This window comes from Cetorhinus maximus, chromosome 3, assembly GCF_964194155.1.
Source record: "Cetorhinus maximus chromosome 3, sCetMax3.hap1.1, whole genome shotgun sequence".
In the NCBI taxonomy this organism is placed as follows: domain Eukaryota; kingdom Metazoa; phylum Chordata; class Chondrichthyes; order Lamniformes; family Cetorhinidae; genus Cetorhinus; species Cetorhinus maximus.
In genome coordinates, this window is record NC_135881.1 from 183,825,597 (window position 1) to 183,841,482 (window position 15,886).

Here is a 15,886-nt window from a genome sequence, read left to right on the forward strand (position 1 = left end):
GAGGACTAGATTACAAAGGGGTAGAGGTCATGCTTCAGCTATTCAAATTCCTGGTTAGACCACACCTGGAGTACTGTAAGAAATTTTGGGCTCCAAACACAAGGAAGGATACACTGGTATTCAATAGAGTGCAGTGCAGATTTACCAGAGTGATATTAATGGACTCAAAGGATTAAATTATAAAGGGAGATTACATAAACTAGGGTTGTATTTCAGAAGTTGGAAGATTGTGGGGTGTTTTGCTGGAAGTTCTCAAAATATTAAGGAGAACAATAGGTAGATAGAAATAAACTATTTCCACTGGTTGGGGAATCTAGGACTTGGGGCATAGTCTAAAAATTAAGAGCTATACTTTTCAGGAGTGAAATTAGGAAACACTGCTGCATGCAAAGGGCATTAGAAGTTTGGAATTCACTTCTGGAAATGCAATTGATGCAAGATTAATTGTTAATTTTAAATCAGAAATTGATAGATTTTTGTTAAGCAAAAGTATTAGGGATATTGAGCAAAGGGTATGTATCTGAAGTTAGGTTGCAGCTTATGATCTTACTGAATGGCAGAGTAGGCTCAAGAGGCTAAATGATCTATTTCTGTTTCTATGTTCATGAAATAGGAAGCCCAAGTGTTCTGTACAATTGGTGTCAGTACCCCCATCTTATGGGAGGGGAACAAAATGCTCAGGGTTCCTGCTCATCTTTGTTCTGTGGCCTCTACAATGGGAACAGATTCGGGTTTGGCTGTATTGCTCCCTCATGATCAAAGAGTCCCTCATGAAACACATTTTACACTCAAATCATGAGCGAGGTATCAAGAGAGCAACTTGTGTTTTGGAATCATACCTCAGCAAGGATTCAATCCCTTCAGAAGGGGAGTTGGGCTTGGGAGGCAAGGGAGAAAGTTGGCAGAAAAAATGATAGAGAAAAGCCTCCAAAATATGTTGATTTCAGAAAAGTATGCCTCATGGATTCTGGATTTTAAATGGCAGGCTATATTCAGGAATGAAAATAAAAGACCTTGAGTGCCTTGTTACAGTTTTCAATGTTACTGATGCTGAACAATTCAAAAATGGAAGAAAACAAAAGGAAGCGGTCACGTCACAGTGAGAGTGCTCTTGAAAAAAAATAACCAAGTTTTCACAAAAACAAGTCTAAATCTCAAGTTGGCTGAAAGCAATCATGTTGTTGCAAATTTGTCACTGGGGCATGTTCCAGCAGTGAGGGATAATGATTCACTAGCCAATTTATTAGGAGCATTTAATGACATAAATCAAGTCCTTTCCATGATTCTGCCCAATTTATTTATTTGCCACAAATAATTACTGTAGTTCAAATACTGTAAACCTATTTAATATCATCTTATTTGCACTGACGTATGCAAGAACCGGGAGGCAATTTAACAGCAGCTGGGCAGAAACAAAAGCATTCTGATTATCAAAGTCCCTTCTTAATACATGAAATGTGCGATATGGCAAAATGCAGCTTGGAGCAGTAATACTGATGACCCAACCAAATAAATTCTCAATGTGTTTTGTACTTGCCTTAATGCAAGATTTTATAAAAATTATGAAAAATCCATCTACCTACTAAGTTTGGACCTACTCCCATATGTTGTCCACAATGTGTAAATGGTTAACTTTTATTTTTTTTAGAACACAGAACAGTTTATTTTAAAGATAATTTTGTATTTAGTCAGAGACCAAAGCCCATGTCATCATCTGATTCTTCAGACTCTTTCTTCTCCTCTTTATCTTCAACAGCAGCAGCTGCAGATGGAGCAGCACCACCTCTAGCAGGGACACTCAAAAGTTTGGCATTGCCTGCAGTGATGACATCATCCACATTTTTGTCTTTCAGCTCACTGATGACCTTATTCAGTCGCTCACCATCAGCTTCAACACTGACGGCGTCAAGAATCTTCTTGATGTCCTTTGAATTTGGGGCTTCATTGCCGCCCAAACGGCAAGGGGGTAAGCTGCGACGTAACACATTTTGGGAAGCGAGGCAAACTCCGCTCTGCTGTTTTGTGAACAGCTGTAAGGTTTACTTTGATGCCTATGTTTACCTGCTTAAGACTATGATTTTCAATAGAATAATATAAATCAGCAGTTGATTATACAACAGAAACTAATCTAACAACAGTAGAATCAAGGTAATTGGTTGACGTCTTTGTAAAAAATCAAGTGAGCAAATCTGAGCTCGAGGCTGCCAGACTGAAATCTAAATTTGTGCTGCAAACCGTTGGGCAATTTAAAACATATCAAAACTTTCCACTGATTTATTTGCAACGGTGGAAAATCAAATCTTGTGGGGCAACTGCAACAGCGTTTTCAGGGGCTCAACCAAAGGATTTCACCAAAGAACATCCTAAAACTGAGTTGCTGACAGCCTCATTGCAGGAATATAATACACCATTTATTACAATGTTAATCCCTTCTCAAACATCCACGAGCCATTTGTTATTCAAGTAAGAGCAACTAGAGGCATAAATATCAGAGCGCAAACAACCTTTCCCCTAAAATGCTTAGTTCCCTTGCAACATGCCAGAAATTGTGATTCTGCATATTATGATTCTGCATTGCTTTCGATCAATGGCCTACTACACTATTCTAAATTGCAATTCAGTTGTAGGAATCTACTATTGAATGGACAGTATTTTGTGTGTGTCAGATGGAATATATGCATAATAGTATCGACCTATATGACTTCAATCCACACACAAATGCTACACTTTGATTTTGAACATTTCTTTGTATTTTAAACCATCTTTTAATGTTATTGGTCAGGGCTTTTGACCTGGAATCTGAGAATTCAAAACTTTCCAATCTGTAAAATTCTCTCATTAAATAAAAATTAATTGTTAAGTGATCAGCTTTACGGTCATTATGTAGTATCACATCATCTGATTTACCATGATCATTGCTATCATCTAAAATTGTTTTAAAACATTCATGCTAGAGATGTGGGAGAGTCTCCACTAAGGTCAGAATTTATTGCCCAACCTTCGAAGATGCTGGTGGGCCTTTTTCTTAACTGCTGCAGTGTGTACAGTGAATATACTCTCACAATGCCATTAGGCAGTAAGCTCCAGGATTTTGACTTAGTGATGATGAAGGAACAGAGATGTACGTCCAAGTGGCTTGCGACTTGGAATGGAAATTGTATGATCTGTAAATTAAACACCCAACATCTAACGGTCTGCTGTATCCTACTAATTTGGTCACTTCCCAAAGGACTCAATTTGCATTACTGAGGGAAGACCTCTGTTTCTCAAGCAGTGTCACGTTCTCTAAGAACCCTTCAGCATCTTTGCTGTAACAGACATGTAACTGACAGAGTAGGTTTGCCTGTGGCCACTACCTTATATGCGCCAATCAGATGGACTGGACATCCAGAGCTGTTTTCACAGGGTGCAAAGCTGTTTTTCATATTGAAAAGTCCTCTCAGAAAATTTTCATACATATTTTGCATATATGACTTGATATTGACGAAGAAATGTGCAGCATAAGCAAAGTTTAATAGGATTGATTTATCAAAGTGCAGGTCACACTGATCCAAACTGTATTATGCATTACAGTGCTTGCTGTTGTAAAACTTCAAAGTGACATTACATAAATGTAACAAAGAGGTAAGCTACCAAATACATAGGGAATTCAAATAGCAAGAATCCGAATTTGACAATGATAAAACATTTCACTCAGCCATCACTTAATGAGAATATTCATGCATTTACCATTTTAAAAAATTATATAAATGTGAAAGTTGTCATGTGCATCAGGTCCCAAGAGTTAATCAATCTTGTGGTCACAAGAGTTTTGAAACACTCCTTCCTCTAGTTTGCTGTACTAATTTAAATGTCTTGGGCTAGTCAAAATGAAATGTCCCTTTTGTTCAACACAATGGAGGCTAGTGCTCTGTGCTAGTGCTAGTGGCTATTCTCTGCCAAAAGACAGCCTTATTTCTTTCCTTGTCATTCTTCCACCAACTGTATCAGTATATGGGAAAAACTGTGGCAGAGTGTGGAAGTGTGGAAGCCATCCACTTTACACCCAGGAAAGATACATCAAAGTATGTTCTAAATAGCAAGAAGCTAGGAACTACAGAGCAGCAGAGAGACTTAGGGGCCCAAGAGCAGGAATCGCAATGAGCTACTGGACAGGTCCAAAATAAATGGTTAATGGAATGTTGGCCTTTATCTCAAGCGAGCCAGAATACAAAGATGTGGACCTTATGTTAGTTGCATAACACTCTTGTTATATACCATTTAGGGTATAGTGTTCAGTTCCGTACAATTTGTCTCAGGAAAGATGCACTGGCCTCGGAGGGGATACAGCTCAGTTTCACCAATATTGATACTGCAGCTAAAGGGTTAAACTATAGGGAAATTTGCAGACTAGGCTTGCATTCCCTTGAGCGTTTAAGATTTAATTGAGTTAAGTATATAGTTCCTGTGTACCTACCCTATTTCCTCTGGCAGAGAAGTCCAGAACAAGTGGGCATAAGCTTAAAATTTTATTAAAATTAAAATTTTAGCTAGGCCGTTCAGGAGTGATATTAGTAAGCATTTCTTCAAACAAAATGGCAGTGAAGATCTGGAACTCATCGATCCCCAAAAAAGCAACTGAGGTTAGGTCAAATGAAATATTAAAAACCAAAATTGACAGAATCTCATCAGGCAATATGATAGATGGAACTAAGATACAGATCAGCCATGACCTAACAATGACATAACAGGCTAAATGGCCTATTCCTGTTCCTAGTAGAACTCCTAGTAGAAGCAGGCACATGTGAAAAATAGAATGGAAAATGCATATCAACTTGTGGTTCCAAAAAGCAATATCTTTTATGTGGCAAAAACACAATGTTAAACCCAGTTATTAACATGAAGCTGGATCAAGATACAGAATCTGCAGTGCAAAAATCTAATCTTTGCTCTTGGATCTTCTCACTTTGAATCCTACTTAATCTGATACCAAGCCATTCCTTGATTGTACATTATGAACATTAAGTCACACTTTGAGGTAACCAGAAACTGAAGAAAACAAACCCACCTTTCTTGCAAACCTCAAACGCCCAAGAAGCTTGATTATCCAAGCCTTCCCCCTATCCTGACCAGCTATAAATTATTCTAGACTAATCATTCTGCACTAACAATAATTTCAACTGGTAGTTTTTGTTAAACATTCTGATAAACTTGTTTTTGTTTTTAAGAATATAAGCCTCTCATTACAGACAAGGAGGGGTTAATAACTGCTTGAAGAATGAAAATGACCAAATGAAATTGTTTCTACTTAACTCGAATATATAAACTAGGATTTTTAAACACAATGATATCCTGCATATTAAAGTGTAGTGCATTTTGTTTTGAAAGAATGTGACAGAAATTCACAGGTGTGACATCTGAAATGTGTTTAAAAATGTACATGCATACACACACATATTTGTCTTGTATCTGGAGTTGCTTTCATGTAATTTTACTGTACTGCACATTCCTGATTATTTGATTTTTTGGTTGTATTGTATGCACTAGGATTCACAAGGACACATCTATATATAAAAAATTTGAGACTAACCAACAAGGATAATTGCACCATAAGCAGTTTGTACTAACTTTGAAATATTACTAAACAAAACTTGATTCTGCTAGTATCAATTTAAGACTCATATTTCTTCTGTCAAAAGTGGAAAATAAAAGTCCAGTTTCAGAAACAATGAAATGTACTTACTCATCGAGAATTTAATGAATCTCTCAGCCTCCAGAGTTCAAATATTCACATCCAACTGGGAATTAAGAAGCAGTTTAGCATTTGAAAACTGTGAAATGTTTTTTCTTTAATATTTTTCTTTAAATGCATTTATCCAAAATGATACAGCTACTTCTGCAGTGATAACCATTTTATTAAAGGGAGGGATTGGCCAGAAAGCAACTGCAGTCTTTCTGTGAAGTGGGCTGGCAGAATCTGTTGTAAATGAAAAATTAGTGGGCGGATACACAACCTTCCAAAACCACCAGGCATTTGGCACCAAGTCAACATTCTTGCTCTAAAGTCATAGTTTTCACTGGAGATTTCATAAAACTGAAGTAACTTTTATTTTTAAGTTTCTATTTGTAAGTACTGATCATTACAAGATCCCAGAAACGCTTGTCCTGAAATTCATCACAACAGCCCAGGAAATAAAACAGATTAGCAACAGTTTAAACAGGGTATTAGTTAATGCTAATGCTGCACAAATTTTTATTGCAGAATGTGGCTCCAGGCAGTTGTTTATTAAAGTCTGCAGGAAAACAGCATTCAAGCATCAGAACAAGAAAGCTGAGATGGTTCCAGATATTTAGGGGTACGCAGTGAGCGCCTGCCCACTAACAACTTTCAGTTATAGAAGATTTCCTTGGCAAGCTTTGAAAAAAGGAGGCTAAAATTTTTCTTGTACATGATACTAGAATAGTTCTAGCATCAACAAATATTCAACATTAAAATGACAAAAAAGTTATATTGATGTAGGGATTGACACGGAGATTAAAAACTCAAGGTGTGCTCAGACTGTGCAGAGGGAGCTCCTAACTGTAACACATCTTCATCGTGCTTTACCTGAAGTGGACAGATAGCACAGAATGGAAACATGCAAGATTTTCAGCGGTCTTTAACATCAACTTTATACAAATTTCGACCAATAATTCCTGGATCTTTCCAGAGAAAGGTGGATTAGTTAAAACAATTTCTGGCTGCTGTTCTCCCTCAAAAATAAGAGCTCTCAATGGATCTCAAAAGTGGGCAAGTAACATCATCACATAGCAAAAACAGAAATACTTGGAAAAACTCAGCAGGTCTGGCAGCATTGGCGGAGAAGAGCAAAGTTGACATTTCGAGTCCTCATGACCCTTCAACAGAACTAAGTAGAAATAGGAAAGGGGTGAAATATAAGCTGGTTTAAGGGGGTGGGGGGGCTTGTTGGGACAAGCAAGCAGTGATAAGAGGAGATAACCAAAAGATGTCACAGACAAAAGAACAAAGAGGTGTTGAAATTATCTAAAAGAATGTGCTAATTAAGATTGGAGAGCAGGACAAGCAAGGTAGCTCTAGTGGGGGTGGGGTGAAATAAACCATGGGTGGAATACATTTAAAAATAATGGAAATAGGTGGGAAAAGAAAAATCTATATAAATTATTGGAAAAAACAATGTTTTTATCATTACATAGCTTGATTCGCTCACTTCTTAAAACCTAATGGGCAGTGCCAAATTCAGGAAAAGAAATAATTCAAGGTTGAGTTAGGTGACACTACTGTTCATAGGCTGTTTAAAAATGGGAGGAATAAATTGACATAAATGACCCTTCTAATCCCAAGCAACCAGAAAATAGTGAAATTACAGATGTGTCACAGTAAGTTATCCAAATAAATACACTGTTTGGCTACAAACCATTGACTCATGGTATTAAAACTATATAACTGCTATGGACTTGCTCCTCTTTGAATATGGACTAAGAGCTTTGCTTGTATTGGACTCTTAAGGTGCAGAATTATAGGCCACCTCTTATATTGGTGAAATTCGAGGTATGTCATGGCTTTGTGAAATCCCACTTTATGTGGTCCAAAGCCTGAAAACAAATGTTTAGATTTGCCCCTTTTCCTATAGACGACAGAGTAAGACATGGTGTGTGTGGTAGGACAACATAGTATAAAATAACTGATAATGCAAGATTGTAGATAACGATAGGCAGGATTGTATAAAATACACAACAGCATAAAGAGAGCACATGAGGAGGCAAGATTGGACCCCACAAAATAGGAAGCCTCACAGGATCCTATGATCGCAGCTGAATCTTTGTCTCATGAAATCAGACTTCACATGTTTCACACCAAATCCTGAACGTACGAGTAGTTCATCTCTTCATAACTACATGATTGCTTTCTACTTAATAATCCCTGCTAAAGTAATAAAAGGACTTTAATGAGGTTCAAAATAACATTTTTTTTGTTGTTTATCCCAGAAACTTATCCTTTTGAAGGTTCAAATTAATTTCTCCTGTTTTCTGACGCTAAAAACTAAGAGAAAAATGGCTTCATAAATCGGCAATAAAAACTGATTTTTAAAGGTGCTTGAGTATCCCATTCCCAGTATTATAAATTTTGCTAACACCTATTTAACCAATTCTCTTACCCCACACAACGTTGTTTGGATATATTTTTTAAAACAAGATGGAGGGGGAAATGGATGGAGTAAAGAGGGGATGTAATCAGTTCCACAACATTTGGTGGTTCCCAGCTCCAACACTTGGAATATCTAACTGGGATTTTGGAAGGCATCACTACTCTGCAAAAGTGAGACATAGTATAAAATTAATACCAGTAACCAATGGATTCAAAATAGAACGAAAGAACTTAACACTGCACTATAGTAGTGCAAAAAAAAAGGCAAATTAGTCTAACAGATTAGTAACTAGCTCACACGGAAATGGAATCTCACTGGTGCATGGGCACTTAGATTTACAGAAACTCAATTTAAAGTCTTTTCATCAGGTGGTCCTGTAGGGTGGTCCAAAATGCAAGTCACTGACCCGTCAAGGCCATAAGAAAAACACGGGCAAAACCCTCATTGCTTGAGTGATGTCACACAATCAGGCCAGCTCCATGTGCACAGCACGAGTTGTTATAAGCATGAGCAACAACAAAGTAGTTTTATAATTAAGGTTCATGGTACTATTACATCTTACAGCTGTGAGATCAGATTCAACACTTGTGGGGTTAAAAACAAATTTTTATTTTTTGTTTATGGCTATTGAACAGTCACAGGAGTCAGCTGATGAACTTTAACAGAAGAATAAAACATTTATTAAACAAGAAAAAATAAATGATATTACAATACTCCTGCACCCAAAACTATGCCTTTACAGATATATGCAGATTCATAAGGATAACGTTAGTTACAAAAGCTATCTTATACCCTAATGTCCACAGTAAGTACACAGTCGATGTAAACCAATAGGTGACCTGCGGTCAGACACACCACACTGAAACCAACTGACAGACAGCACCACAAACAGGTGCTATGGGTCTCCCATCAACTCCCCCCAGGTGCTCGTCACACCGTGAGTCAACCGGTCTCACTGAACTCCATCTTTCACACGAGGGTTTCCAATCTCCACTCTCGAGGAACTCACTTTGGAACCTTCTCCCAAATGACAGTTTCTCTCGGACGCCTTCCACAAGGGTCTCGATTTCTCCTCCTGATGTTCTGCTCCCCTGGATCACCACATGCATTCAAGCTTCACCTTCCAAGCACACTCTCTCAGATACTCAGCTGTGCCAACAGAACACCACTGCTTCACATGCCCACAGTAAAGAGTCACCAATCTTTGGCTGTCTCCTCAGATCTTCTGGCTTCTCGCAAGCACATTTAGCCTTGGGTCTGTTACCTGCAGCTTTCTCTCTTTAATTTGGAGCCTGTCCCTCTGCTCCTTGCTTTCACTTCCACTGAACAGGATTTGTTCCTGATTCCTGTTCTTTGACTTAACAGTGTTCCTGGGACTTCCTTTTGTTCCCACTCACTGGTTTTTGGGGCTTTCTGCTTCTCTCTTGGGAACTGCTCCCTGCAGCTCCCTTCCTGTCTGCTCTGGCAGTTTCTGTGGAATGATCCTGCCAACTGAACTGCTTTTGTGTTTCTCTGTCTCTGTGGGCCCCCTATTGCTAGCCAATAGCAGTGTTCCCTACTTTGTTTTAACTTCCCTAAACCACTTCAAAGGTCGTAAAACCTAATTAAAATGTATGTATACAAACAAACCCATAGACCTGAAGGCAACATTCTCCCAGAGAAAACTCTAAAGGAAACCAGACCCAGGTTTCAGCCTTTTAACCCACAAAAACATATAAATTAAACCTAAAAGTTAAAGCTAAAACCTATTCCAAACACGCACAAATATACATATAACTTGCTTAAACTATCTCTAGTTCCTAACACACAAAAAGCAATGCCATTCTTCCCATTAATTCTAATGAGATTTTTTTGCAGCGGCAAACGAGAGCAGCTGGGGTATTACGGGTATGTGGTTCGTGGGGTCGTTTGCCCTTTCTAAGTGGTCTGCAGATGAAAGTTTGAGAACTATTACTCTAAGCTGAGCCAAAGACAATGAGAGCTGAAAGTGAAGAAACACAATGTGAGGATGACTTGATAGCTGGCAATAAGCCAATGCAGTAATTTGTTTTTTAAGGTTCCTCTGTTTGACTTCATAACTAGCCTGGTATGTTCTTTTGCCTGGTGATTTTCTTGCCAATTTTCCAAAATTCCTGAAGTCTTCAGTCTCCTTTAAGGAGTACAGTATTATAGGCATGAGTCGCTTCTTCCCAAGCAGCCGAATTCATGTGTAAACCTGCACGGTGACTGTCCATCAGCTTTTCAATTCCAAGAGGCATCAGTCAAGGCCAAGTCCATCTTTCACAGACTGCCATATGCATAGATCTCTAACAAGGGCTTCCAAGTAGTGATCAGGAATGGGTACCCAAACTGGCTATCCTATTTCTAGTCCAAGTACACCAAGTGCAACCATTGACTGAGACGGGGGATCAAACCGAAGACTCCAGGTTTCTATGGCTCCACAAAAGGAAATCTAAGAGCGATCAAGAGGTTAGTTTTTTCTGTTTATTGGAGCTGATACCCCACCCAAAAATCAGTAAGATTCAATGATTAAGATGTAATTTTTAAAAATGAATACGCAAGATGTGAATATTGAAGGCAAGCCTGCCAGTTATTGTCCACCCTTGCTGCCTTTAAGAAGGTGGTGATGGGCCGCCTTCTTTGATAAAACCGAGCAGCATGCTAAGCCACCTCAGAGGGTTGTTTGGAGACTACCACGTTGGTGTGGGACTGGAATCACCTATAGGCCAGCTTGGGTAAAGGTGGCAGGTTTCCTACCCTGAAGGATATTAGTGAACCAGTTAGGTTTTTATGACGCAGCTATAAGGACATTACTTCTGGTTCCAGCTTTTCATTTTCAGATTTATTTTTAAAGAACTGAAGAAGTTGAACTCAAACTAACCTGATGAGATTAGAACTCCTATTTTCTTAAATTAGCCCAGGCATCTAAAGTCCAGTAAAATAATGACATTACAATACAACTGAAAGTTGTAATTTACTGCACACTTATTATTCCTGAATTTTAACTATAGTGCACTGTTCCTGACAGCGGAACAGGAAGTGTATGCCAGCCACTTCTGCTCTCTTGCTTTCAGCTGGTTCCCACACAATTACAATTAAAATTTAAAGCGCCAGTGGTGTGTGCTGTCATGTGGTGGGGAAGCTTTGCAGTGGTGAAACCCATCATCAGCTGACAATGTTGCAGGTAAGAGCCTCTTGGAGGCTTCTTCATCAGCTTTCCTGCTCAACTCCACTGCCATTAAAGTAAGGCTTATTGAGAACACAAAAATGTTTTTCAAATGTAAATTTCACTTGTAAGTGCTTCACATTACATTGGTTTCAGTTTTTTCATCTGTGTTTCATAGTTATTTGGTGGGGCTAGCTTGGTCTGCACGCATGGGTGATTACATGGGAGTTCGGGATATTTCTATATTGTGGAAGAAACAATGTTGTAGTTTTGCATTCACTCCTTATTAAATGTTCATGTTAGTATCCATTGTTTTACTCGCCACTCTGTGGGACATGGCTGAACTTGCAAACTCAGCTGGCCTTCCCTTCACTCCCAGAAGGGATAATTGTAGTCATACGTGGAATCAAAACCCTGCAAAGACTCTGCCAGCCAACACCCTGAGATGGACCCACATGTGGACAGTACTAACACTGTCCTTTAGGCCCCTCATTTTCTTACCTTGAATGACTGCTCCCACCACCCCCCGCCACATTCAGGATGCCAGGCCACTTCACTCCTCCATGCCTTGAACCCACCCTTTGTCATTCCCTGGATCCCTCTTCCACTTATCCATGCCCGACTCCACTCCACACCCCCACCTCATTATCGACTCGTCCTTGCTGGTGCCGAGCCTCTGTGCAAGCTACCATTCTCCTGATCCCCTCTCTTGTGCTACAGTATTCAACATGGAAAACCGCTGACCTCAGATACAACTGCACAAAGCTAATTGTTGCACACCACCTTTGAACATATGTAAACTGGTGCCATGAGGTCCTTGTGTGCTGCTGACATTATCATGAAGGTAGAACTTGACTACAAAAAATTTTAATATGAGTATCCATGGTATGCAAATGTATTACAAGTAGGACCCACCACAGGGCAGCACCAGGCCCAGCCTGCCACAAACACACCGCTGAGTTAATCTCTAAATTTGAACCTGCTGTCAGGAAAGCAAAATTTACGGTCTTACCAAATCGAGTCACTCTGCCTGCCATGTTTCCCACTCTTGCAGATTCCATAAAATCCACCCCTCCCAACAGGTGTTAATTATGTTTGGCACAAAATCTCACGGGAGCAGTTTTTCTCCTATCTCTCCTCATGTCCAGAGTTTCTTCTGTTCTTGAGACCCACTTTCTGCTCCTTCAATGCTATTTCCACTAAACTGACCATCCAACTTCCATTCCTTTCTCCCATGTTAGCTGTTCTCTCTCCTTGGGTACAGTCCCACTCTTCTTCAATTTCCTGTCATCTCACCTTTCCTTATAAAAATATCCTTGGCTCTTCTTTCTTTGCAAACACCACTCCATCACCAATCCCCCTTTCCCCTCCACAGTCTGTGAACGTGCTGTTGCCTCCCAAATCCATGCCCATCTTTCCTGAAGTTGATGCCTGAATCCCTCCAATCAGGTTTCTGCCTCTGCCATCCTACCTTGAATTGTGCTGGGACTAGTGCCCTGTTGAATTGAATAACTAAGCTGAATATAGAGCTTTACACTAAATAAATAGTTGGCAGGGGAGGGTGGGGGGGTGGGGGGTGGTGGTCGGTGGTGCTGGGAAGGGTTCAGATGAGGCGAAATTTAGAAAGTTAAAGAGAAAGGACATGGCAATAATGTCGGGTAGCGATATGGGTAATGATAACCAGAGTGTGACAGCAAGGGGCAGAGGCTACAAATGTAGAAGTGTGCAACAGCAAATGGGCCAGAGTAGGAAAATGGCAAAATGACAAAATTAAAGGCTTTTTATCTGAATACACATATCATCCATTACAAGACAGATAAATTGATGGCACAAATATAAATAAATAGGTATGATCTGACATTACAGAGACATGGTTCAATGGTAACTAAGGCTGGGAATTGACAGGGGTATTTGACATTTCTGAAGGATTGGCAGAAAGGAAAAGGAGGTGGGGTAGTTCTGTTAATAAAGGATAAAATTAGTGCAGTGGTGAGAAATGGTATTGGCTCGGAAGATCAAGGTGCAGCATCGGATTGGGTGGAGATAAGAAAAACAGCGAGGGAAATAAGTCATTGGTGGGAGTAGTCTACAGGCTCCCTAACAGTAACTGCATTATTAAGATAGAGTATAAATCAAGAACTAATGGGGGCTTGCAAGAAAGGAACCACAATAACGGTGCTCGAATTTATAGATTGGACAAATCAAATTGCCAGAAGTTGCCTTAAGACGAGTTCTACAGTGTATTTGGGACAGCTTCTTGGAATCATACATTTTGGAACCAACAAGGGACAGATAGGATTAATGAATGATCCCAGAATGAAGGATCCTCTAGGGAAAATGATCATAACACGGTAAATTTCAAATTCAGTTTGAAGGTGAGAAACATGGGTGTGCAACTAGTGTCTTAAACTTAAATAAAGGCAATTACAAAATTATGACGACAGAGTTGGCTACAGTGGGCTGGGAAAATAGATTAAAAGGTTAAGACAGTAACCAGTGGCAGACATTTAAGAATTCTCAACACACATATTCTATTGAGAATGAAAGATTCTACAAGAAGAATGAAACACTCGCGGCTAACTAAGTTAAGAATGGTAAATTGAAAGAAAAGACATACAATCTGGCATAGATTAGACAGAGACTACAAGGTTAAGAAAATTCTAGAACTATAAAAGATAACTAAAAATTAATAAAGAGGGAGAAATTAGAATATATAAGCAAACGAGCAACAAATACAAAGGGCTATAAGAGCTGCTACAAGTAGATAAAGGAAGAAAGTAGCCAAAGTAAATTCAGGTCACTTGGAGGATGAGATTGGAGAATTAACAATAGTAAACAAAGACAGAGACGTTGAACAAATATTGTGATAGAAGACACTTAAGGCATCCCAATAATAGAAAATCGGGGACAAAAGGGAAGGAGAAACAAATCATTCTCAACAGAGAAAAAGTACTAGGAAAATAATGGAACTTAAGGCTGACAAGTCCCATGGACCTGAAGGCCTGCATCCTCAGGTCTTAAAAGAAGTGGCTGCAACGATAGTGGATACATTGATACATCTTCCAAAATTCCCTAGATTCTGGAAAGGTCCCAAATGGATTAGAAAACCATAAATAAAGCACCCCTATTCAAGAAATGAGGGCGAGAGAAAGCAAGAACTATAGGCTAGTTAACCTAATATCTGTCATGAGAGAAATGTTAGAATCCATTATTAAGATAGTAATAGCAGGGGAAAAAAAAAATCAGAAAATCATAATACAATGAAGCAGAGTCAATGTGGTTTTATCTTGTTTGACAAATGTCAATGTTACATCTTTGAGGATGTAACCAGCAGGGTAGATTAAAAGGGAACAGTAGATGTAATGTTTTGGATTTCCAAAAGGTATTTGAAAAGATGCCACAAAAAAATACAGGATAAGAGCTCGTGTTTTTGGAGGTAAGATATTAGCCTGGATAGTGGTCAACTAACTAACAGAAAACAGAGTCAGGATAAAAAAAAGTAATTTTCAGGTGGTCAAATTGTTACTAGTGGCTTCCATAGGGATCAGTGCTTGGGCCTCAACTATTTACAATCTATATTGATATGGATGAAGAGACTGAGTATATTATATCGCCAGAAAATTTGGCTACACAGAAAAGTGGGAAAGCAAATTGTGAGGAGGACGCAAAGAGTCTGCAAAGGGATATAGATAGGTTAAGTGAGTGGGCAAGATTTGACACATGGAGTATAATTTTGGAAAATGTGAGGTTATCTATTTTGCTAAGAAGAATAGAATGGGTGTCCTTGTACGTGAATTGCTAGAAGTTAGTGTGCAGGTATAGCGAATAATTATGAAGGCAAACAGAATGTTGGCTTTTATTGCAAAGAGGGTGGTGTATAGAAGTAGAAAAGTCTTGCTACAACTGTATAGGGGTTAGTGAGACCATACTTATGAGAACTACATACAGTTTTGGGTCCTTATTTGAGGGATATATTTGCATTGGAGACAGTTACCTCAGAAAGAATATTATTGCCATAGAGGGAGTGCAACAAAGATTCACCAGACTTGTTCCAGGGATGGCAGGAATGTCTTATGAAGAGATATTGAGGAAACTGGCCCTGTATTCTCCAGAGTTTCAAAGAATGAGAGGTGATCTCATTGAAACCTACAAAATACTTAAAAGGAATAGACAGGGTAGATGCAGGTAAGATCTTTTCCCTGGTTGGGAAGTCCAGAACTAGGGGACACAATTTCAAAATAAGGGGGAAGCCACTTAGGACCGAGATGAGAAGAAATTTCTTTACTCAGAGGGTTGTGAATCTTTGGAATTCTCTACCCCAGAGAGCCGTGGAAGCTCAGTCATTGAGTATGTTTAAGGTAACAAATGATAGATTTCTCAATAACAATAATGTAAAGGGTTATGGGGGTAGCGTGGGTAAAAAGCATTGAAATGTTCGGTCAGCCATGATCATATTGAAGGCGGAGCAGGCTCAACGGGCTGAATGGCCTTCGCCTGTTCCTACGTTCCTAGTTCAGGAAAGGTGCACTAGGTTGATTCCTGGGAGGAGAAAAGGTTGGGCAGGCTGGGCTAA

The 15,886-nt window shown here is 39.2% G+C and overlaps 1 protein-coding gene and 1 pseudogene across 7 annotated transcripts in view; both read right to left on the bottom strand.

Annotated features, from left to right (window-relative positions):
- LOC144679088 (uncharacterized) overlaps positions 1 to 15,886 on the bottom strand; it is a 71,990-nt gene that overhangs the window by 14,394 nt on the left and 41,710 nt on the right. Inside the window, exon 1 of one of the 7 annotated variants that reach the window (XM_078539379.1) lies at positions 5,723 to 6,718. The exons of the other annotated variants lie outside the window; for them this stretch is intronic. The gene's annotated coding sequence lies outside the window, so the exon portion shown is untranslated. Of the gene's footprint in view, positions 1 to 5,722; positions 6,719 to 15,886 lie in introns of those variants that run through there. 7 annotated transcript variants of the gene reach the window in all.
- LOC144673704 (large ribosomal subunit protein P2 pseudogene) lies at positions 1,689 to 1,987 on the bottom strand (annotated as a pseudogene).